The sequence below is a fragment of the Ochotona princeps genome, chromosome X (genome assembly GCF_030435755.1).
Source record: "Ochotona princeps isolate mOchPri1 chromosome X, mOchPri1.hap1, whole genome shotgun sequence".
In the NCBI taxonomy this organism is placed as follows: Eukaryota; Metazoa; Chordata; class Mammalia; order Lagomorpha; family Ochotonidae; genus Ochotona; species Ochotona princeps.
Window position 1 is genome coordinate 8,571,294 of NC_080865.1, and position 23,616 is coordinate 8,594,909.

The following is a 23,616-nucleotide window of genomic DNA, read 5'->3' on the forward strand; positions in this document are numbered from 1 at the left end:
GCTATCAAAGTGACTTCATGCAAATGAGTCACTGTAAGTGTGTTCTGCACCTATGGCACTGTCTTTGGCATATAGGCAGTGAGCTGCTAGGACAGTGACAACAGTGTAGCTCTCCCCTTTGTTGATTTTTGCCTGCAGGGCCTCATCAGCATTGATCACTGAAACTTAGGCTCACTGTGCATGTTATCACTTTTTATGTTTATTTGGATCCATTTTCATATACTTAAAAGGCAGAGCAAGACAGAGAGACACGGAGAAAGAGAACACTTCATCTGCTGGTTCACTTCTCAAATGCTCACAACAGCCAGCACTCGGCCAGGAATCCTCTCCAGGTCTCCCACATAGGTAACAGGAGTAAAAGCACTTCAGCCATCATCTGCTGCCTCTCAGGTGCATTAGCAGGAAGCAGAATCAGAAACAGAGTGACTGGGACTTGAACCAGCACTTTGATATGGAATGTGGACATCCCAAGCCAAGGCTTAACGTACTATGTCTCAACTTCCACCCCATTAGCACTTTTAGATGCTAGGTGTTTTCAATAGTTTTATTCCAGTGGCAAGAGGTGTAATAGACCACTATCTGTGGGATGGAAGTTGAGAAGAGGTAGCTAGCTCCACACTCCCTGGGGCATGCACACCCAGAGGGCAAAAGGCGGAGATGCAGAGATGCACAGCTGCCCATGTGAGCCAGCAAAGCTTCTTCCTTCTTTGTCTTCCCTTCAGAAAATGTTCACTCAACATTGCAACTCTTCCTTTCATTTACATCTGGGGGATGTAATCATAAACATCATAAATATCTACATGTACAGATGCATACATACAAACAAAAGCTCGCAATGACTTTCTTCTTTCCACTCAAAGGAAGCTCATGCTGATCCTATTTTATCAAAATCAATTTCAAGAAATCCGTTGGTCAGGGCAGGAATTTGCTAGTTCTTGCAGGACCGTAATATCTGGTGATCTGTGTTCCTGGAAAAACAAAACAGCCAACACCAGCCATTGTGCTTTGGGTCAGACCTTTCTGGAAAAACAGTTATATGGCTGTGTGTGTGTGTTCAGCCTGCACACGAGGAGGTGCGCAGATGCTCCCCCATGCAAAGCATCATGGTCAATAATGTTACCGCATGCAAGCCAGGCTTGGGCTAGGACCGTCTGTTTGCAGGTGCCAGCTCTGCCTGGAGCCAGGGAGAGAGCAGATGGTTGCTGGGAGGGTTCCTGCCTTTCCCAAAGCTCTGGACACCCCAGATGGGAGCATGCTGGCAAACACACATGCTGGTTTCTCGGAACATATCCGAGCAGGAATAAATGTCCTGCCTTCAGGCGCTGAATTTGTTTCCTGTTGCTCCTGTAACAAAGTACCACACTGTGGCTGAAAATAAGTTATTTCTCTCACAGTTTTGAAAGCCAGAAGTCTAAACTCAAGGTATTAGCCAAGTCATGATCTCCTGAAGGTTCTAGCCTCACCTCATTCAGCTTCCAGTGGCTCCAGACCTTCGCTGACTTATAGAAACATAGCTAACTTTTGGCTTCCGTCTTCACACTGCCTCCTCTTAAATCTCCCTGAGTCTTCAACTTGCCTCTGTTTCTGTAACCATTGGGTTCAGAGCCCAGTCTTATCTTCATTACCTCTACCAGGACCTTTTGTTCACATACAGTCACATTCCCAAATCCCAGGGATCAGGACTTGGACATGCATTTTGTGGGGGATACCAATCTATATTTAAGATTTCTTGTGGCATATTGATCTGTTCTGAATTACATGTCACAGTTGCTTTCTTTTCCTTTCTTCATGCCTCAGAGTCTAGGACTAAAGGTAGAAATGCCAACAAAATTATGACTAGACTCTCAGATTTTGACTTGGAAGCAAACAGGAAAGGAGAGGAACACAGTCATGCAATCTGGACACTATATTATGCTGGAAACTTCATGTTTGTTCTTATTCAGTCCTTTTAGCATTGCTGCAACCATACTGCATACCAGAATCCCGAGGCTCTGAGTAACCCATTTAAGCCTCCCTGTAGGTGCTTGGAAGTCATAGGTTTGGTGATTGACTGCGTGTAACCGCATAGCCTCATTCACCGTGTGGACTGGGTTATATAGAGAGACAGTATACATGACAGCAATGCACCAGCATTTAACCTGCTATGTGGAACACTTCAATCATTCCCCCATTGAGGTACCAGCTTGTTACTGCCTGATTTCCCTCTGCTATGGCCTAGAGCTGAGCCAATCTGAAGCTAGCAGTCAGAAATCTCCTCTAGGCCTCCCACACAGGTGCAGGGTACCAAGCCTTTGGGCCATCCTCTGCTGCTTTCCCAGGCCACAAGAAGGGAGCTGGAAAGGAAGTGGAGCTGCTGGGATTAGAACCGGCACCCATATGGGATGCTGGAGCTACAGGCAGAGGATTAGCCTGAAACACCGCCACACCAGCCCTATTTCTTTCTCCCTTAAGTCTCCAACATTGCCATTCAAATAAATAATCTTTAAAAGAAGAAAAATAAATAAAACTTAAAATCTTTTAAAAGAAGAGATCTAAAGACTGAGTGAAAATAAAGCAGGAAGAACAACAGATATGTCAAAGAACTTCCTGGAAGAACTTCCATAGAAATAAAAAGTTAATCCTGAGAGGTGTGGAACACATTTGCTGAAGACATGCAGAAACATGATCTTTATTTCTCTCTAGTTTCCTCACTGCACAGTAGAAGCAGCCAACCTCATTTCTCCTGTTGTGTTTTCTCATTTTCATTTTAAGAGAGAAACACACACCCTTAAACATACATCTGACTCCTCTCAAAACACACACAGAACCTGTTGCCACACACAGGACCCAAAGCTAAAAGCTGACCTGGTAGGGGAACTTAAGGGACCCCCCGCCTTGTTGGGTCGCTGCTTCCAGTGGTGAGTGTGAAAGCTACAACTAAGGACAGGCCATTCTGGAGTGGGCCAGGTTGGGTTACGCTGCCACACCCGCTAGTGTACACAAGAGCCAGGATGAATGCAGTCCAGCCAAGCTAGACCACAGCACCTGCTAGCAAGCCAGGACTGGGTGTGAGTTATGTCAGGCTGGACCACAGTTTCTCTCTGGCAGGCACAGCATCCAAATATAGAAATGGCCATGGTAGGGGAACTTTGGGCACTCCCCTGCTGGGTTACAGCTCCTGCTGATGAACATGAAAGCCACAGCTGGGAGCAGGCCAGGTTGGTTAAAGCAACAGCACCTGTTGGGTTAGGTCTGAGAGTGAGTCAGGCTGAGCTAAACTGCAGAACCCCATGAGTGTGCATGAAAGTCACATGGGATGCAGGATGGAACGGACTACATTACAGCACATGCTGGCACATGCAAATCCCAGGGCAGCCTGGTGGGTTATTGGGTATCACTCCAATTGGGTTGTGGCACCCACTGGTGTGCATTAAGCCCAGGGCTGTGGAAACTGCAATGGGCTAGGCTACAGCACTGATCAGTTTGCATGAGAGATGGTGCTGGGGGGAGAATAAACCAGGCAGTTACATTCACTTGTATGTGTGATGGCTGGTGCAGATGATGGACTGTACCTGACCCTGCCCTGGCTGGTACACACAAGAGTCAAATCTGAAGTCACCCCAGGTGAAATTTGTTGGGTTACTCCACAACTATACCACTGAACTCAAACCACAGCCACAGGGAAAAAACAATGTACGTGGTCTGACCTTGGAGTACATGTGTTGGAACTGGGCCTCTTCAGTTGCTGATGCCTATATATATATAGTGGACAACATGCCCAGATGCATACAGGGTCATGACAGCTAGCTCATCTGGGCCAGTAGAGGATGGTGAGTGCCTTGTCAGAGGATGAACAACAGAACAGACTGAACAACTCTCTTGGCAAAGCTTTGTAGCATGTTCCTGGGTCTGTGGGTGCACTAAGGTGGACCTGGTCAGCCAATAGACCTTGGAAAGGTTTTCTCATCCCTGGTGCAATGAGGCCAACAACATCTCATAACTATCAAAACCACCCAAGTAACACCCTCAGAACACTCTTCCCAACATCAGAATCTCAAATGACTGTCCTCCATCCCCAGGTGCTGATGTAGTTTGACAACAAGTAGTGGTCCCTCTCCTTCCCTCCCTGTGAACATAAGAGGAAAATAATAATTGAAATACTTGTCCTACCCACTTTCCTCCATGCCTCTATCTTCCCTACTTTACTTGAAGACCCACAGGGGCATGCAAACCTCTCAACTACATAAACAATATTTAAAATGAAATAAAATAAATATATGTTAGCCAATGCTTAACCATTTTTATAATGAGCTGAGAATTTTCCTGGTGTTACAGTAATGAGTAGTTCACTCTGTGTCCACGAGTTCTGCACCTTTCACTTAAGTCAACCACAGATTAAAAATATTTAGCCAGCAGCTGTATCTGTACTGAACATGTACATACCATTTTCTTGTCATATACAATGTAACCATTTACATTGCACTAGGTATTACAAGCAATCTAGATGTGAGAGAGGGATCCACTCCATGGCACAGTGATTTGGACCACCACTTGCAATGCCAGTACTCTGTATTGGAGTGCCAGTTTGAGTCCAGTCCTGGTTGCTCTTCTTCCAATCCAGCTTCCTGATAAGGCACCTGTGAAAGCAGCTGATGATGGCCCAAGTGCTTGGACCCCTGCCACCTACATGAGAGTACTGGATGGGGTTCCCAACTCCTGTTTCCAGCTTGGCCCAGCCCCAGCTGTTGTGGCTGCTTGGGGAGCAGCCAAAAGATGGAAGATACATCCCTCTCTGTCTCTCCCTCTCCCATCTTTCAAATAAATAAAATAAATCTTTACAACAGTAAGTGAAAAGCAGAGGACAGAAGCAAATGAACAGAAATCTTTCGTCTGCTCATTCCATCTTCTAATTTCAGAAAGAGGTGGAGCTAGGCAAGGCTGAAGGTTGACACCAGGAGGTGAATCCAGGACTCACAGGTGGATGGCAGGTACCCAATGTGTCTGGGCAGGTAACTGGGATTGGAACAGAGCCTGAACTTGAATCCAAGCCCTGCAAGTAGGTATCCCCCAACCCCAATATCTGACCTGCTGCAACAAATGCTCATCTAACAGCTTTACCATTTAAAACAAATTTTATTTATTTTAAAGGCAGATTGAGAAATCTTGTAGCTACTAGGGGCCCATTGTTGTGGCATAGTAGATAAAGCCACTGTTGGGAGCCAGTTTGAGTCCTCGCTGCTCCACTTCCCATCCAGCTCCCTGTTTGTGGCCTGGGAAAGCAGCAGAGGAAGACCCATGAGGGAGACCTGGTAGAAGCTCCTGACTCCTGACTTTGGCCTAGTTGGTTCTGGCAGTTGCAACCATCTGGAGAGTGAACAAGCAGACAGAAGAGCTTGCTTTCCATCTCTCCCCCTCATTTTAACTCTCTCTCTCATTTAAACTCTGATATTCAAATAAAATAGATCTTCAAAAATAGGAAGGTAAATGTATACGGTGCATTGATGAGTTATGTTCTTTCTCAACCATTCTGTAAGCTCCTGCAGAGTAGAAGCTGTATGGTTGAATTCTCATTGCTGGGTGTCCCCCAGCTACACATCTAGGCTCTTGCCTGCTGAGTATGTGTTGGAGGCATTAATTTCTCTGCACATTCAACTCCATTACCTTCCAGCCGGTGACCACCCACCTTCACAAGGAGCATGAAGATCCCTAACTACCTTAGGCTTGCCTTTTCACAATGTAAACCAGTCAAGCTAGACGATCAGTCTTTCTATTTCTTTATCTTTTGTGTTTGGAGCCTATCAGCATCTCTCCTCCAATACTTTATACAGCATAACACACCTTACTATAAAGCATAGTCATTTCACTGTGCTATACAACAAGCTTGGCTGGGGTAGTTGTCCAATTTGTTCTGTTCTCCTTCTTCTGCTATGGGACCCAATTGGCTGCCATATTTTCCATGTGCATCAGGGTCTGCAGTCCACTTCACTACCTTTTCCACTGAGGAGGACATATTCTTGCAGGCAGGTGCAAGGACCCAGACCAGGCAAGTTGAACCCTGCAGGACCCGTCACCCCCAGGGTTCATGAACCCAGTACCTACCTTGTAGGCAGACACAGGGACTTGGACCAGGAGACTTAGGCCCTGCTGGGCCCCTCACCCTTGGGACTCATGGGCCAGCAACCACCTGTGTCACAGGTGTGCATATAGACCCGAGCCAGGCGACCTGAGCCCCACCAGATACCCTACCCCCAGGGCTCAAGAACCCGACACCCATTGACCTCAGGCTGTCATGGCTCACCTCACCTCAGCATCCACCATTGCGTTGCACAGCCTAGCTCAGTCCAGCCTGCTTCCAGTTCCAGCTCCTGCTGGTGGGTGCTGGAGCCTAGCCCAGCCGAGGCAGCTCCCGCATCAGGCACTTTGTAATAGTGACATAAACCTGGCTAATGCTCGCTTCCACCATGGACCTTAAGGACTGGCCCCAAACAAGATATTTTATAAAGTTTCAAGAACATAGGCAGTTATTCCTCTTGATTGGACCATGGGAGGAGGCAGAGCTTTACAAAGAGGAGGGGCCTAAAACACGTGAATGGAACAAAAGAATGAATGAATTCTTGACATCCCAGTGGCATCACTCTCATATGACAATGAAAATTAAAGGTTCTTGTCTTTTTGTTTGTTTTCTGATTTTACCTGAGTACAAAACTGATTTTCTTATTGGTCTTACCTAATAGACTCTGTCCCCAATGGCACTCTGGTAATACAAAGGCTAGGAACAATTTCTTCTGCAGAACTGAGAAATGTGAACAAGCAATCTGTTAGCTCAAGTTTAATGCACACTTTCTTTCCTCTTTCATGGCAAGCTGGCTTTTGTCCTAAATGATCTGAATAACTGCCTATGTTCTTGAAACTTTATAAAATATATCATTTGGGGCCAGTGCCAGAGCAGATTATGCTTATTAAGCTTCCATCTACAGTGCCGGCATCCCATGTGGGCACCAGTGGAGGACGGCCCACAGCCTTGGGACCCTGCACCCACATGGGCGACCCAGAAGAGGCTCCCGGTTTCAGATAGGCTCAGCTGCAGCTGTTATGACCATTTAGGGAGTGAACCAGCAGATGGAGAATAGCCTCCTGGAGAAAACACCAGAAAAATCTCAGAAAATACTACACAGCTTATCCAAAGCAAAGCTGGAAATTGGTCTCTAAGTCTCCATACCTTTTACCCTTTAACACATTTCAGAACACAGTGAGTGTTGCTTAAAAGAATTTGAGCTAAACAGAAATAAAAAGGCCTTGCAGTTGTCTATGGCTTCCTGTTTGTGTAAAAAAAAAAAAAAAAAAGATGTATCTCTTTCTGCTTCTCCTTCTCTCTGTAAATCTATGCTTCAAATAAAAATAAATAAATAAAAAAGGGTGGGGAGAGAAGCTGGCACCACAGCATAATAGGCTGGTGCCTGCAGCACCAGCATCCCATATGGGTGTCAGTTCATATCCTGGGTGCTCCACTTCACATCCAGCTCCCTGCTTCCAACCTGGGAAAGTAGCAGCAGCTGGCCTGAGTGCTTTAATGCTTGCACCCTCACCCATGTAGAAAACCCAGGAAGAAGCTCCTGGCTCCTGGCTCCTGGCTCCTGGCTTTGGATCAGCTCAGCTCTGACCCCATTGTAGCCATTTGGGGAGTAAACCAGCAGATAAAAAAATCTTTCTCTCTGTCTCTCTCTGTGAATATGACTTTCAAATAAAAATAAATAAATCTTTAAAAAATGATGCTGATGCGATAATAAGGTAATCACATGATAATTATATTTATAGTAATAATATTTATGGCACTCTTTCCTGAAATGTCACATTAGTTTAGTTTTGAACTTTAGAATTTTATTTTGAAGCAAAGTAATAAAACAAAAAAGCCCAAAGCCTTTATTTTTCATTATCATGTGAGACTGATGCTACTAGGACTTCATAAATTCATTCATTCATTCACTCATTCAAGTGTTATCAGGCCCGTCTCTGTGCAGAGCACTGCTTTCTCTCAAACTCCAATCAAGACAAGATTCCTGGAGACAGTGGTAAAAGAAAGTTCCTTGAAAGGAGCTGATGGGGTGAAGCAATGGAGGAGAAAAAAAAAAATGAGAATGAGGATCCTTGCCTGCCTAAATCACAAAAATTTATTTTAGGAATTATGTGAGACAATGTAGAAGATACCATTGTGAAAAGGGTGGGGTATATAAATATAGACTCAAACACGTAATAATCTAATAAAAGAGAAACAGGATTGTGATTAGCATAAGCTGTAAATGATACACTAAATTTACAGGTGAAATGGAAGTCACCCAAGAGACTTCAGAGTGAAAAATTCCCACGCCTTCATAGCCAGGGAATAACTTATTGGAGCTAAGAGTACAGTGAGATGGTCCATTCATCCCAATCTGTAGGTCAGTGTTAGCTCAGCACATCCACACTATAAATCTGCTCTGCTGAAATGTAAGAAAGGCACATGGTGTGAATCCCTATTATCCATATAGGAAAGTCTAAGTCCAAAGAGGGCAATTTGGTGGCTTAATTCACAGCACAAAGCAAGCCAACCCATGAAATGGGAGGCCATACAACTGCGCAGTAGGGCTGGAATGATTGCCCAGTGTCCAAAGGCAAAAAATGTATGTAAGCATAAAGCAAACTGAACTCTTCTGTGCCTTTTTGTTCTAGCCAAGCCCTCAATAGGTTGGATGATGCCCGCCAACCTTGGGGAGGCCAATCTAAATCTCTCTCTCTCTCTCAACTCTGCCCTTCAAATAAATAATAGTTAATTAAAAAATAAAAAGAAGACACAATTCCCTCAAGCTCTCTTACAAGGTTTCGAAACCTTCATGAAGGCCCTGCTCTTTCAACTTAATCACTTCCTAAAAGCCCCGTCTCCCAATGTCATCAGATTGGCAATGAATATGTAAACTTGGAAGGTCATGTTCAACCCACAGCATCAGCATTGATTGAACAGTAAGCTATGCTGACCCAGGACAACTTCTAGGAAGCTTGGTTTAAAAATCAAATGAAAGATGAAAGGAAATAGGGCAGTGATGTCAGTGACTGCACGCTAAGAGAGAAACAGGTCATAGATTAGTTCAGGCAAGACATCATAGGAATAAACACAGCAACATCAAGACTCTGAGGAAGAGTATGGAGCAAATTTAGAATCCATGGTGACTACAATATATTATCTGAAAATCTTTAGTGCTCAAAAAAGTTATGAGGCATGCAGGAAAAGATGAAATAATGATCCTTGTATAGCTAAAAATAAAAACGGGCAAGAGCAACTGCCCTTAATGTTGCTCAAGTGTGAGGCTTAGCAAAGACCTCAAAGCAGCCATTGTAAGCATGTTCAAAGAGTGTTTCTGTCATTACAGGAAATTTTTATGAAAATGATTCATCAAACAAAGAGCATCAATAAAGAGAAAGAGATCATTAAAAAAAAAACAAATGAAAATTCTGCAGTTAAAAGGTACAATAGGGGCAGGCATTTGTCACAGCAATTATGATGTTGCTTAGGACACCTGCATCCCGTATCAGAGTGCCTGGGTTCACAGCTCCCCCAATTCCAGTTTCCTGATAATGGGCAGCCTGGGGTGGCTCCTGGTTTTAGCTTGGTCCATACCTGGATGTTACAGCTATTTGGGAAGTCAATTAGCAGACAGAAGACAGAAGGTTTCTCTCTCTCTCTCTCTCTCTCTCTCATACACACACACACACACACACACACACACACATATGAATATAGAATATAGAATATATAGAATATAGAATGTATAATATATACAATCCTATTTCTGTCACTCTGTAGCTGTGCTTTTCAAATAAAGCACTGTTTTTAAAAATTACTGAGACCCAGAGGCTTGGATTAACCTATAGAATGTCACACAAAATATAGACTGAGCTAGCATGTGAGCTCTTCTCCTTTAAATATGAGCTCTTTCAATGCATTCTGCTGCCCATCAGATCCATACATTAATGCAACATGTACTGAGCACCTCCTGGATACCAAGCAATTGGACTCTCAGGACTAGGGTATATACATTCAGAACTTGTAGCTTTAGTTTTAGCTAAGCACTCAAGTAATGTTGAATCTTCTCCTGGCTTGACTTGGGCCGTGACCCCAGGGATCCTCAGTACACTCTCTGCTAAGGAGAAGAGCTCAAAGGGCTGCTTGAGTGTGCTGGATCCCATTCCCAACAGGCCAGAGGTTCCAGTGTCAAAAAGTGGTTTCAGTTCTCAGAGTAGTAACATGTTAACATGGCTCAACCACTAAGACTAGGCCACAAGGTTGGTAGCTGGGGCTTCATAATTGGGTCATGTTGAGATTCAGTTTCATTTTTACAAACCTTTACAAGACACATGCCCTTGGAGAGTTCAGAGACCTCCCACTTGGCACGAAGACTCAGAAATAACCCAACTTACATAGGAGGTCAGACCATCAAACGTTTGGAGACATTACACCTCAATGTATCAGACTGAAACCTTGGGAAAAACTCCCAGCAATTTCAGAGACCTCAGAGCAACAAGCCAGAGCCACATCGCCCTAGAACTGAAATCTTAGGACAGAGCCCCTCAAAGGACTCACAGACCCACCAGCCTGAGCAGTGACACGTGACTATCTCAGAGTAAAGTGTCAGGACAGAGAACACCACAGGGCTGAGAGACATCACATCTTGAAAATCAGCTCCCACATAACTAAAACTTTGGAACACAGGCTATTCAACAATTAAGAAATATCACACGCTGGGGCTGGCACATGGCGTACCATGGGCCAGCATGGGCATCCCATATGGGCACTGGTTTGTATCCCAGTTGTTCCACTTCCTGATCCAGCTCCCTGCTCCTGTGCCTGAGAAAGCAGCAAGTCCCTGGGGCCCCTGCTTATGTGCCTGAGAAAGCAGAAGAAGCTCCTGGCTCCTTGCTTAGGACTTACCCATTGTTGACTGCTGCAAGCCACTTGGGGAGTGAACCAGTAGATAGAACATCTGTCCCTATCTTTCTTCCTCTTTAACTCTGATTTTCCAAGTAAAATAAATAAATCTTAAAAAAAAGGAAATATCACACCATGAATAAGACCCCAAAGACCTCAAAGTCACACTTCAGTACACACACACAAAAGTTCAAAAGTTTCACACCTTGAACATGGACTTCAAAATACCTTGCTAAAGATCGCAAAAACTAAAATAAAGTAAAATAAAACAAAGTAAAAATAAAGACTATTAAAGTTCATAGATATCACACTGTGAATTAAACCACAACTAATTCAGATGAAACTTGGTATACAGAGCTTCTACAAGTTCAAACGATTCATACTTGAACACCAACTTTCAAACATCTCAGACTTAAACATTACGATGCAGACTCCAAGAGATCTCAAGGCACACTCACCAAATACTGAAGACACAACCCTTGAGGAATAAATTCTTTAGAATATTATATCCTAATCATGGACCCATCCCCATTATCTCAAACTCAACCCTTGGCATACAGAACCCAAAACAGAAAACAAACCAACAACTTGCCCAGAGCATACTTAAATCCTCAAGACCTAAAACTTATTATATATACCTCAAAAGTTCAGAGGCCTCACACGCTGAACACAGATCATAAAAACCTGAGATCCAAATCTTTGAAAACAGACCTTCAGCTGTTTGGGGAAGCCTCACACCTTGACCACAGACCTCGCAAACACTGCAGATTCAAATTTTGCAGTGCAGACCTTTCAGGGAATTCAGCAACTCACATCCGGACTAGGGTAACATAAATACTTCACATCTCAAGATTTGTTATGCAGGCCTTCAAAGGGTTTAGAGACTGACAGCCTGAGTACAGACATGAAACTCCCTCCAACTCCAGCTGGTGGGGGAACAGATAAAGCCTGAAAAGATTTCAAATTTCCCACGTTTGCACACAGACATCAAATGACCTCAGAACACAGATTTTTCCAAGATTTCAGAGTGTCTTCAGTCGGAACCCCACAAACATTAGAGCACATATTCTCAATCATTTCAGAGATCTGACAGCCCCAACACAAACTCTAGGTACCTCAGACTCAAACCTTGGAACAAAGAAACCATCAAGCCCCAAACTCAGACCCCAAATGTTCCAATGTCACCATCTTAGTGACAGATACCCTCCAAGATGTCAGAAACTTTACACACTGAATGGAGAATCTGAAATACTTAAGTCTCCAAATTTAAACATCAACAACTAAGGCATAGACCTCTTATCAAGAACATGGACTTCCAAGTCTTGGACTCAACAGCTTGGGACACAGACCATCCATCAAAACAGTTCAGAGACCTTGCATCTTTGGCAAAGACTCCCATATATCTCACATCCTGACTGTGGGTCACACAGATCCTCGAGGAGATGTAATGTATCTCAAACCTGAAACAATACACTACAAACACCATAGAATAAACCACAAGACACAGACCATCAATGTGTTCAGATATCTCATATCAGTTAAAAAAGACTTCAAATACTTTAGACATAATAATTTACACACCTGTCAACAATTTCAGATCCCTTCTGTTAACCACGTGTTTAATTATTTGCATTCTGATGCTTTAACATCTAGAACCTTGCCCCTGCCAGGTTTAGAGTTTTAGAAATAGTAATGCTCACAAGAGTATGATTTTCAAATACGTATCAATCAATCCAGAGCCCATACCACCAACCACCCCTTTTATTGGGCTTTTAGACTCTAGACCATTATCCACTTGCCCAAATCACCTCAAAGATGGGTATCATACGATAGGGACAGCTTCTATGCCCCTGGAGTACACTGTAGCCATTCTAAGTAGCCAATTCTAAACCTGCCTACCCTGTTTAGTCTATGATTTCTTGTGAAAACCAACATAAGGATTATTTCCAACAATTTCCCAATCTCCCTCTGTCTCCTCATGAATCGTGGTGTATCTCCACATGGCCCTCAAAGACACGATGTGCCACTGTGACTTAGCATCTATAAGTACTGCAAACTGTCTTTTCATTGGTAGTCACTTTCTGATGTGTGGGTCTTACCACTCCAAAATAGTAGCAAAGCCTATGTTAAAACATGACCAGATTCCACCAAATACACAGGCTTCAACACTTAGTACACAAAATTTCAAAGACTTCATAGAATTCAAATACTGAAAACTGACCTTGAACTATCTCATTATGAAACTTGAAGATGAACCCAGGAAGAGTACAAAAATATCACAACCTGGTTTGATGATAGCCCTCAAAAATGCCCCCAATTTTAAAGCTATGCCGCAAAGGATCTGACATTGTGGTTCAGTAGACTAAGCTACAACTTTTGGTGCTGATATCCCTTGTCAGAGTGCAGGTTTGAGTCCTGGCTGCTCCACTTCTGTTCCAAATCCCTACTAATGCACCTGGAAAAGCAGTGGGAGATGGCACAAGTACTTGGGCACCTGTCACCCACATGGGAGATTAGGGTGACAAATTCTATAACTACCAGCATGGTTAGGTAGCAGTTAGAAATAAGTCTGCTGAACACAAGAGCCAAATCATTATTATAATGAAAATTTGGGGTGACAGAGCATAAATTGTTTACATTGAACTTACATTGGCAATACATGAAAGACACAGATAATGGAAATGGGGAAAGATTAGTGACTGGACAGGCTTTAGGTTTTAATATACATCTGGCAACAGCAGTCTTACTTTGAGCTAAAGTTGTTTTCTTTTTTTTTTTTAAAGATTTATTATTATTGGAAAGCTGGATATACAGTTCCGGACCTCTGGACATACTATAGGGCAGTGGTTATCAAAACAGCCTGGTACTGGCACAAAGATAGAGAGGAAGATCAATGGAGCAGAATAGAAACACCAGAAGGAAACCCACACAGATACAGCCAAATAATCTTTGACAAAAAGACAAACGACAATCCAGGCAAATGGGAAGGTCTGTTCAATAAATGCTGTTGGGACAACTGGTTAATAGCCTGCAGAAACAAAAAAATAGATCCACATCTCTCACCATACACTAAGATCAGATCTAAATGGACAACAGATCTAAACCTACATCCAGAAACCTTCAAACTTTTGGAAGAAAATGTTGGAAACACACTGCAACACTTAGGGGTAGGCCCTCGCTTCCTAAAAAAGACTCCAAATGCAGTAGAAATCAAGACCAAAATAAACAATTGGGACCTTATCAAACTAAGAAGCTTCTGTACAGCTAGAGAAACAATCAACAAAGTAAAAAGGCAACCCACAGAATGGGAGAAGATCTTCGCACAGGACATAGGTGATAGAGGGCTGATCTCCAGAATATACAAAGAGCTACAAAACAACCAAAATGTCAAAACAAACAAGCCACTCAAGAAATGGGCACGGGAAATGGGCAAACACTTCACAAAGGAACAAACCCAAATGGCAAATAAACATATGAAAAAATGCTCAAGTTCCCTGGCAATAAGGGAAATCCAAATTAAAACATCAATGAGGTACCACCTAACGCCAGTAAGACTGGCCCACATGAATAAAAGCACCAACAACACTTGTTGGCGAGGTTGCGGGGAAAAGGGAAACCTACTCCACTGCTGGTGGGGCTGCAGGCTGGTACAGCCTCTCTGGAAATCAGTATGGAGAATATTCAAACAACTCAAATTCAACATACCGTATGATCCAGCAATAGCACTCCTAGGAATATATCCAGAACACTTGTTTTATGAGAAACCAACATGCACTCCTATGCTCATAGCAGCACAATCAGTAATTGCAAAAACATGGAAGCAACCAAAATGCCCATCAACAGAGGATTGGATAAGAAAGCTATGGTTCATCTACTCCATGGAATACTACTCAGCTATTAAAAAAAACAAAATGCAGTTCTTTGTGGCCAAATGGGCCAAACTGGAAACCATAATGCTAAGGGAAATGAGCCAATCCCAAAAGGTTAAATACCACATGTTTGCCTTAATTTAAGATGATATGATGTTATGTATAATATGTTATGTTTTGAATGTTATATGTTGTGTATAAACTAAAATTGAAGTATAGGTGAGGTGGTCACAGCAGGTGGCTGGGAACTCGCACTTACTTTTAACATATTGGTTACTCATTACTATGTCAATTAATTCCATAATGATGTAAATTTTTGCGGATGGTATGTTGGAGCTTTCAATTGACTGGGATGATACTCTGCTGGCTCTGTCTTCAGACCAGAGAGGGTATACCTAAGAAGCCGTTGAACTTGACTGGACAATAAGATGCTGGACTCTATGTTTGGTATACGCTTGCAATGGGGGAATCTCAACTGAACTTGAGCTGTGGTTATGCAACAAGGTGGAGGAATCCACCATGGTGGGAGGGTTTGGGGAAGGGTGGGGAGAACCCAAGTATCTATGTAACTGTGTCACATAATACAATGTAACTAATGAAGTTAGATAATAAATAATTAAAAAAAAAAGAAAAAGAAAACGCTACACTGGAGAAATATTTTATTGAATAAAATGGTTTATCTTATTTATATATAAAAAAAGATTTATTATTATTGGAAAGCTGGATATACAGAGAGGAGGAGAGACAGAGAGGAAGATCTTCCATCCGATGTTTCACTTCCCAAGTGAGCCGCAACGGGCCGGTGCACGCCGATCCGATGCCGGGAACCTAGAACCTCTTCCGGGTCTCCCACGCGGGTGCAGGGTCCCAAAGCTTTGGGCCGTCCTCGACTGCTTTCCCAGGCCACAAGCAGGGAGCTGGATGGGAAGTGGAGCTGCCGGGATTAGAACCGGCGCCCATATGGGATCCTGGGGCTTTCAAGACGAGGACTTTAGCCGCTAGGCCACAGTGCCGGGCCCTAAAGTTGTTTTCTGAATTAACTTCTCTCTTGTCTCTGCTCCCCTTCACCCTCTCACCTTCGTAATGAAATTTGAGGCATCTCAAAATTATTCTTGCGTGAACAGAAACAGAAACCATGGACCGTGAGGGAACAAAAATGCAAACCAGCCAAGAGATCCAAATTCACATTCAAATTCACAGGTAGCTCTAGTTTCTGATAGAGGAATATGGTTCCAACAGTATAACAACTTACTGAACCCAATAAAAAAAGACCTACAAGAAAAGTCAGGGAATGCCCATGGCAATGGGCACACGAACTTTAGCAGACACAAGCACAAAGTCTGACCAAAGCCCCAAGCACATCAAACCTAGACTAACAAATTATGAAAGGAACTGGCAGGGCCAAAGGCCTGCAATAGATGAATTCCACTGTTGCGGTTTCCAGGATCATGAACTGATCATTTAGTGTGAAACTCAAACAATCTTGTGGCCACATAAAAATGACTAGGTCCTTTCTGGTGGTCTGTAACAACATGTGTTTTGGGGATATGGTGATAACAGCATCTCCACAGTCTCGCTGAACCACTGTCTTGGAAAACTGTATCATGTTAAGTCTTTTCACCTGTCTCATTACTAAGGCAATCTTCCCACATACTGTGGTTGAAATCATTGGAATTGCCGTGACCTGACTCCGCTGTTTACACCAGTAGCCTCTGCTAATCGAAGCTGCTATGTAGATGATGGGAACAAGGCGAAGCACACAAGCAATTCCAAATATCTCTGGCCAAATGCCCACAACAGCTGAGACTCAGCCAAGCTGCAGCCAGGAGCAACAAATTTAATCTGGGTGACAAGGACTCAACTACTTTGAACCATCATGTGCGGTCTCCCACGTGCATTAGCAGGAAACTGAATAAGAAGCAGAGACAGCACCCTCTCCCAGGCGAGGTGTTATGGGATCCAGGCATCCCAAGTGGTTTAACCTGCTCTGCCACTATGCCTGCCTCTGCATTTCTACTCTTTAACTTCCCTGACTTTTAGCACTTCACTTAACCTTGCTTGAGGACATTGAAGAGAGTTGTATTATTCTGCCCTTCCTTCCGTGTTATCAAATTCTAGCCCTTTTCACTACTTTTGAATATTGTGTTATTGTTTATAAGCTGTAGTTAACTGATATGGAAATCAGTACTGCCTGACATGGCCTTAAAACTTTTGTTTTTGACTTTATTTGAAAGACAGAGAAACAGAGTTCCCATCTGCTGCTTTATTCCCTAACTGCCCTTAACAGCCATGACTGAGCCAGGCTGAAGCTAGGAGCCCAGAACCCAATCTGGATCTCCTGCGTGGACAACAGGGACTAAAGTACCCAGACTGCTGTTATATGCATCAATTGGAAGTAGATCTGAAATTCAAATCAGGCACTGTAGTATGGGATGCAGGTGTCCCAAGAAAGAACTTAACCACTGTCCCATGGTAGTGGTTTTAATTTTCTCCCCCTTATGGAAAAAACAGTTTCACAGACATTTTCAATTTATCACAACATTGCCCTCAGACCTGACAGCTAGCAGATCAAGAACTTCACAAGTTGCTCTTCAGCTTCCATTTTGTACAGTGTGGCAAAAGTTTTAAGACTGCAGGGACAACAGTGGGCTGTGCATGCACTGAGCTGGGGACAAACTCACTGTCAGATTAGTAGACTGTAATAAAAACATAAAACCTATCTGTTGCCTACAAGAAATATATCTCACCGACAAAGATCAGCGGAAACTGTATCTCGTGGATTTTGATGTTTTTCTTTTTAGTTTCATTTTTTCAAAACACTTTTTTCTCTTAAATTCTTAACTGACTCATAGATCACAGAAAGCATCATTTTCTTCAAGAAGATTCTTGATTCCTTTTGCATTTCTTCAGCGACACATTAGTCATTCAGTAGTAGCATGTTTTTTAACTTCATGGCATTGTAAATTTCTTTTTTTTTCTTCCTGTTGTTGATTCTGTTTTGTGACTTTTCATTTAAGGAGATGTATATAACTGCAATGGAGACTTTCATATCCAGTGGCAGGTTGTTTAACTTCATGGCATTATAAATTTCTGTTTTTCTTCCTGTTGTTGATTCTATTGTGGCTTTTAACTTGTGGGGATTTATAGTAACTGCGTAGTGGAGACTGACATGTCCAGATGTGAGGATATGATGCAGTTTGCATCTCTACTTCTGGATCGAGGATGGACTCCCAGTGAAACTGTTGAATGTGTCTTGACAACGGGATGCTAGACTCTGTCATTGTCCATGCCCACAATGATGAACTTAGGACTGTTTATGAGCAACTATCCTGTTGTAATAGTATGAGAGAGGTCAGTGTGTGTTTGTGTGGGCGGGTGGTGGGGGTTTGGAAAGGGAGTAGGGGAAATCCCAGGGCTTATGGAATTGTATCATAAAATGATTTAAAAAAACCTGCAGTATTTCAGAAAAAAAGGAAAAAAATGGGAAATGCTAAAAAAAAAAAAAAAAAGAATTACTCTCTCAATAACTCTTTGCTTTTATTTGTTCCACTGTTGACTCTCACCTCATCTAATGACTCATCTGACCAGTTCCTCCTCAAAGGTTCTCTGATAGTCCTCAATCAACCTCTATTCCAACACCCTACCCAATGTGAGGGTGGCCTTTTCCTTTGCTGCCCCTCCCAACACATAGTGACTATTCTTAATAATCTGGCACAAAGGAGCTATCAGGTATCAAAAAAAAAAAAAAAGGCTCAACTTATCTGTCCTATAGTCACGTATCTGGGACTCCTCCTCTCTCTCACCAAACACTTGTGATATTCCCTCCACCTGGAAACAGGTGATGTATTCCCTTTCTTTCCAGCCCACAAAGCAAAGATTGTCTCTTCTTCCTAGGCCTAGTGAGATAATCCTGTATTTGGATTCCAAACTTCTCTCTAGTTGCTAAACCCCTTTATGAAGCCACTAATGGAAATCTAACCAAATATTTTCAACATACTTCTTTAAAACTCCCATTCCAAGCCCTAAATCAAGCCCTCCTGGAGGCCTCTGCCTTAGGTCTGCCAAATCACCATGAATCTTTCTGTCTCTACATGCACAGCTCTAAAGGACAGGAGCTCAGTCCCTTAGCTCAAATTTTGGGGAACACAACCAATTCAGTGGCATATTTTTCAAAACAATTGAATAAGGTCTACTAGGGCTGGCCATAAGAGTAATGGCCACTGCTGCTCTCCTTATACCCAAGGCACAAAAACTCACCTTCTACCAACCAGTACAGGATTGGTCTTCCCATAGCCTGGAAGGCAACCTCAGGCACTAAACACTCTAACCTATTTCATCATCCCATGCTCCTCTTCCACTGAACCCTCCTCCAACCTGTTATCACTTACTGCCATTGCTTCTCACTCAACTCTGCAACCCATCTTCCCACCCACCCCCCTGATTCTTATGAACTGCATTCTTGTCCTAAGATTCTTGATCTTTTTCTGTGTTCCAGTGTCTCACCAATTCAAATATCCCCCAAGCTCCTGGTTAGTTTATTGATGGCAGTGCCTCTAACGCATCCACATTTTCTGCCAAGATACATGACAGTAGAGTAACACCATGATGGCACTATCATTTTTCACCCCACAAAAATTATCAAGATGCAATTTTTGCCTTAAACCACAACCTTTCAATGGGCTGGACTGATGGCTTAAACCCAGGCATTATTATCCACAAACTTGGGCTTCTCCCATCCATTCAGTCTGACAGTAGGCCTGAATTTATATCCCAGATCACCCAGTTTCTTTTGTTTATGACACAGCTCCATAGGCTCAGGGTTCCCCTCCCTCCAATTCCCCTCCTTTCACTGATTTCCCCTATATTATTACTATAGTATACTCCTTCAAAAACAGTCACAAGTCCATCATCCTGCTATTTAAGCATATCCTGACATTGTAGGTATAGACAATGGTAGAAAGCCCAGCATCCTATTGTCAAGATATATTTAACAGTTTCATTAAAAAAAAAAAAAAAAACTGTGGTACATCTACTCTATGGAGAACTACTGAGTCATTAAAAAGAATGAAATTCTACCTTTTGCAGCAAAATGGTCTCAATTAGAGCATTATGTCCCCAAAGGACAAATATCATGTGTTTTGCTCATATAAGGCAACTTTCATGCAAAATACAAGATGAATAGATATATGCATAAACACGCATGTGCATATATTCATCTAGAGGAACTGTATAATAGAGACTACCATACTGAGAAATGGAGATACATTTCAGTATGCATCTCTACTCCAGAATCAACGATGGATACCCAGTCAGTTTCAACCCTACCTCACATTCTTCCCATTTTGTGGCTTCTTCATTATTACTTATCATCCTACATCTTCAGAAAAGGCAGAACGCATTAACAATCTTAAACTCCTAAAACTTTCTGCTCCAGTCCAGCTGGACTAGATTAAACTCCTCCCTTTGGCACTACTAAAGATCAGATTCCTCCCCTGAAAAATCACTGATGCTCCATACATTTGGAATTTGCTATGGAAGACCTATACTCATGCCAAACCATGTTCCCCTCTAAGACTTTAAGGCCTCTCATTTTCCCTCTTCTTGATGAGACCTGTTCTCACCTGTAGCCTTACTGCAATACGTATTTACCCAAACCTTACCATTTACCCAGTGATTACACTCCCACGTTTCAGCCCAGTGACTGCATCTATCATGAAAAAAAAAAAATAAAATGAAGCTGCTTTAGAACCAAAATCAACTTTACCCTGTCAAATAATACCAACTGCCCCACCTCTGCCAAACTCAAGGGACATCCTTCCTGGCTACACTTGACTGATATTAGTAACTCACCTCCTATCGGAATCTATTCCTATAGGTCCCACAACTCTTAGGTCAATACAGCTCTCCATGCTAGTAGAAGGACCTCCTTAAGCCCCTGACACTTTCCAAATTCTACAGATTCCTCTAAGTAATTCTAACAAGAACGACAGTGCTATTCAACTCCATCAGTCTACTTCTTTGAACTCAGCTCTGTGGCTCCAGGGTGATCTCTGTGACTTTACTCCTGCTCAGATACATTTATTATTATTATTATTATTATTATTATCGTCATCATCATTATCACTATTACCTTCTGCTTTCATCTCTCATGGTAATGCACTACTATCCCCTGTTACTGTCTTTAGCTATAACGCTACCCTGATGCTCGTCATAGGATTGGCAGAAATCACTCCCACTAGCTGCTTGGTAAAAAACAAATCCTGGAGTTCTTTTTTCTTTTCTTTCTTTTTTCTTTTTTCTTTTTTCTTTTTTTCTCTTCTGAAAAGCATGCTTTCTTGCTATCTGCTGCTGTTAGTCTGGCGCCCCCTCCGCATGACTCAATATCTTGCAACTTCCTATAGACTTCTCCTTAATACCTCCTTTTGCCTGTTCTTTGAATCCAACCCTAATTCCTTCTCATGCTTGGATATGTGCCCAGTCTACCACATGGAACTGGTTAGCCTGTCTGGCATCTCTGGGCTCTTGAACCACAACTGAAAGCCTTTTATTCAAACACAAACTAAAGTAAAATATGCATACCTACCATCTGATCTTAAAAATCTTTCAAGAGTCCTTTAAAAAACCAGATTAAATCGGGCCCGGCGGCGTGGCCTAGCGGCTAAAGTCCTCGCCTTGAACGCGCCGGGATCCCATATGGGCGCCGGTTCTAATCCCGGCAGCTCCACTTCCCATCCAGCTCCCTTCTTGTGGCCTGGGAAAGCAGTCGAGGACGGCCCAAAGCTTTGGGACACTGCACCCATGTGGGAGACCGGAAGAGGTTCCTGGTTCCTGGCTCGGAATCAGCGCGCACTGGCCCGTTGCGGCTCACTTGGGGAGTGAATCATCTTCCTCTCTGTCTCTCCTCCTCTCTGTATATCTGACTTTGTAATAAAATAAAAATCTTTAAAAAAAAAACAGATTAAATCTCCAAAAGTACATTCAAAGCTTCTTCTGGCCCCACTCTGTTTCAGGGTTCCAGAAGGATTCCTACAAAAACAAATGATGACTATGACCCAGGAAATTATCCAAGAAAGTATTAATACAATCTTCCTTGTACAATCAAGCACTCCAAGGAACAAGATGTACACCCCCCTCATCAGCAAGAAGCAACAAGAAATAAAATGGTGCCCTATCCCACTACCTACCCATAGAAGCAGAAATAAGGGATCGTGAGAATGAATATCACCATTTTATAGCCTCACTGCCACCTTAGGCCCTGTAATAGAAATAGGAGTCAGCTTAACCCTCATCTAGCGCCCAACCACCCAGAACCAACTAATAGAGGAACTCCGACTACATAAAGACAGTCCGTATGGAGATGACCCTTGCTGAAGTCCCTGTCAGATCAGTCCCTGAATAAACCTGCTCTGGCTGTTGAGTTTGTGATCTGCCTCCTCTTTGTCTTAACTCTGTACTCTAACAGTTAACAGTGAAGGTTCTTATTGATTAAAGTTGGAGCTAAGAGGTTCATTCTGTGTCCACATTCCTGTTTGGTGGCAGTGCTTGTGACCTTACTCGATTGGTTGATAACATCATGTTCTTTATGATGGAAAAGTGGGCTTCAGTCAGTCTCAGGGCTGTGTGTAGGTGGTAGTTACTTCCAACCTTATACCTGGAATTCTGCCCCCTGCCTTGAGACAATATCAACCATTAAGATGTTAATTATAATAAAATTGACATGAGCCTAGGTATATTAATCTTTACTCCAGGTTCTTACTCCTCACAGAGATAAGAATTCAAAGCAAATGAATAATGCAGTACTCAAGTGAGATCAGGATTTATTTTTTTTTAAAGATTTATTCATTTTATTACAGCCAGATATACACAGAGGAGGAGAGACAGAGAGGAAGATCTTCTGTCCGATGATTCACTCCCCAAGTGAGCCGCAACGGGCCGGTACACGCCGATCCGATGCCGGGAACCTGGAACCTCTTCCGGGTCTCCCACGCGGGTGCAGTGTCCCAATGCATTGGGCCGTCCTCAACTGCCCTCCCAGGCCACAAGCAGGGAGCTGGATGGGAAGCGGAGCTGCCGGGATTAGAACCGGCGCCCATATGGGATCCCGGGGCTTTCAAGGCGAGGACTTTAGCCGCTAGGCCACGCCGCCGGGCCCTCAGGATTTATTTAAAGAGAAACTCAACAGACTGATTCTCTGCCTTGCAACACCCAGCATTCCACAGGGGCACCGGTTCCTGTTCCAGATGCTCCACCTCCCATGAACCTCCCTGCTTGTGGCCAGGGAAAGTAAAGGAGCATAGCTCAAGTCCTTAAGACCCTCCACCTGCGTGAGTGACCCAAAAGAATTTCCTGGCTCCTGATTTTGGATCACATCAGCGCTGTATGTTGTGGCCATTTGTGGAGTGAGCCAGTGGATGGAACCATTTGTCCCTGCCTCTCCTTTGCTGTGTAAATCTGCTTTTCAAGTAAAAAAAAAAAAATACATCTACAAAGAGAGAGTAAGTACACTTTCAGACGTGAGTGAAAGCCACCCCACACAGAATGAGAACTGACATGAGTGAAACAGAATTCCTTATGTAGAGAAAGAGAAAAGGGCAAAAAGGGATGCCCACACATGGTGGAGAGGACTCCTCCAATATCAGTCTCTTTTAGGAGGAAGGGGGTGCTGTCTTCATTACAGAAACGGTGGAATCTGCACATGTGAAGCTTTCTGGGATTATTATGGTACCTGCACGTGGAACTTAACTATCATGTGACCATCATGTCACCATTCACGCATGCCCCTCTTCTAGGTTCCAACAAAGACACAGGTGC